At 37.8% G+C, this 2,523-nt stretch overlaps 1 pseudogene; it reads left to right on the plus strand.

Moving 5' to 3' along the window:
• The first annotated feature begins 1,158 nt into the window (after positions 1-1,158).
• Positions 1,159-1,866, plus strand: LOC123862885 (large ribosomal subunit protein uL15-like; annotated as a pseudogene).
• Positions 1,867-2,523: the final 657 nt, after the last annotated feature.

The raw sequence follows: 2,523 nt of genomic DNA on the forward strand, positions 1-2,523 counted from the left end.
CTATCAGTACTATCATTGTTCATGCTTACAGAATTCTAAATAAGTAAGTATAATTGAGAACATTATATAGATGAAGAAATAGAAGTTGATAGATGTGAAACAGCTTGGTCGGGGGTCACCTGAGTAGTAAATGGTTAAGTTGAGGTTTGGAGCCAGATAACTTTGGCTCCATGATTACAGTGCAACCCTGCCTGCCTTTGAAAGGTGTTTCATATTAATGCATAATAGCTTTTCTCTCAAAGAAAGTAATTATAGCAATCTTTAAAATTAGGAGATTCCATCAAACCAGACCCAAAGTACATGTAAAAGACAAGAGGATCTTTTAAAATGTAGAGTATCCTCAGGGCATAAAAATAAGCCTTCTTAGGATCAGAGATCATAAAAAAAGAATTTTTCAAACACAGTGCTTTTTAAAAAACACAAAACAACTACTCTAACCATTACTTTAAGCTTTTCAAATCTCACATATTAACTAAGTGGCAAAGAACATCCAACCTGTTTAATGAGTCCATAATATAGACCTTAGCAGAACTAAGAGCTCCTGGGTTTAGTTTAAATTAGCATTGAACTAGCTTAGTTTTGTGTTTCTTTTTTCTCCAAGATTCCATGATCCTTAATTTTAATTCCTCCAACGTTTGCCATTTCTTTTGTAAATCTTTTGGTAAGAACCTGAAAATTACACTTCCTATCACTGGCTTTCCTTTACTCAGCTGATCTCTACAACTCCAGTCACTCAATCTGGGACTCCTGTGCTATAAAAGTCATAGACGAGGGCAGGACAAATGTGGAGGTGATTAGAAGAACTAGAATGACCCTTTTCAGATGAAGTGATAGTACAGTAAATGAAGAAATCTGATTAGATCCATAGAAATGCTTGAGATGAGAAAAGATGCCATTACATGTAGGGGGAAAAAAATAAGACTGTCAGGGAAATAAAATAAAAATACATTCCTTACAGAATATAGCTATAAGTGACTAAATTATGGTGCATCTTTTAATGAGTCAGAACCTCTCAATGTCAAGGTGTTTCATGACAGTATTGCAGTTTGCACTGTATTGTTCAAGTCACTGGTCTACCACTAAAGTCTGTGTTAGTAAAATTAACTCAGTAATGGTCTCAAAAAAACATTTCAGAGCTCTTTCCTCTAGGCTGCCAACATGCCATCCAGACTGAGGAAGACCCGGAGACTTCAGAGCCACGTGAGCCAGGGCCACATAAGCCATGACCACAGCCACAAGGACAAGCACTGGAACCACCCAGAAGATCTGGGTACTGCTTGTGGCATGCATCAACACAGGATCAACTTTTTTTTTTTTTTTTAGATTTTATTTATTTGAGAGAGAGACAATGAGAGACAGAGAGCATGAGAGGGAGGAGGGTCAGAGGGAGAAGCAGACTCCCCGCTGAGCAGGGAGCCCGATGCGGGACTCGATCCCGGGACTCCAGGATCATGACCTGAGCCGAAGGCAGTTGCTTAACCAACTGAGCCACCCAGGCGCCCCAACACAGGATCAACTTTGACAAACATCACCTAAGCTACTTTGGAAAAGTTGGTATGAGGCATTACTGCTTAAAAAGGAACCAGAGCTTCTGCCCAGCTGTCAACCTTGAAAAACTGTAGACCTTGGTTAGGAACAGACATGGGTAAATGCTGCCCAAAACAAGACTGGAGCTGCTCCTATGATTGATGTGGTGTGATTGGGCTACTACAAATTTTGGGGAAGGGAAAGTTCCCGAAACAGCCTGTCATCGTGAAGGACAAATTCTTCAGTAGAAGAACTGAGGAGAAGACTAAGACTGGGGTGGTGGTGGTGCTATGTCCTGGTAGCTTGAAGCCAGGTGGAAGGAGGTTCATTAAATGCTAAAAAATGCTTTTCTAAAACAAAACAAAACAAAAAACATTGCAGGTTACAAATGTGGTTTATAGGTTTATAAACTCTGAGAATTTGGCAGAGACTTTATGTATTTTTTTTAGTAGTTTTAGAAATATATTTAAATACCAAGGGGCCATATGATAATTAGACTGCCTCCTAGGTTATTTGCAAATTTTGTGTGATGAGTGTGTTGAAGGGAAATGTAAGTTAAATATCTAACATAATTCTTATTGATGAACTCATTTAAGTCCTTTTCTTTAGTTTACTCTCTTATTTTCTTGAACTTCAATCCTCTGTGAAGACTGATGGAGGATATAATAACAATAGATGATCCTTCTTTGGCACTTGGAGATGCATATGTGCCTAAATGTGCAGTTCATCCAAGCATGTATTGGATCCCATACGTTATCAAGGGCAGAAAAGAACATCATGGATGATTTTTGCTCTAAACCTCTGCATATATTTATTAAAAACAAAATTATATCCATCTTAATTGTTCAAATATAATTTTCATTCATATTCCACTTGGAAAAAATCTTCACTTGGAAGATTGCTAAAGACAAATTTACCACAAATTGCAATACTATACAGGAAAGACACCATGGTTAAGTTCAACTAAGATATTAAAAGTCAAATCTTGACTGAGCC

This window comes from Mirounga angustirostris, unplaced genomic scaffold, assembly GCF_029215605.1.
Source record: "Mirounga angustirostris isolate CCGP_5_RB_7025 unplaced genomic scaffold, mMirAng1.0.hap1 SCAF_1, whole genome shotgun sequence".
Taxonomy (NCBI): Eukaryota; Metazoa; Chordata; class Mammalia; order Carnivora; family Phocidae; genus Mirounga; species Mirounga angustirostris.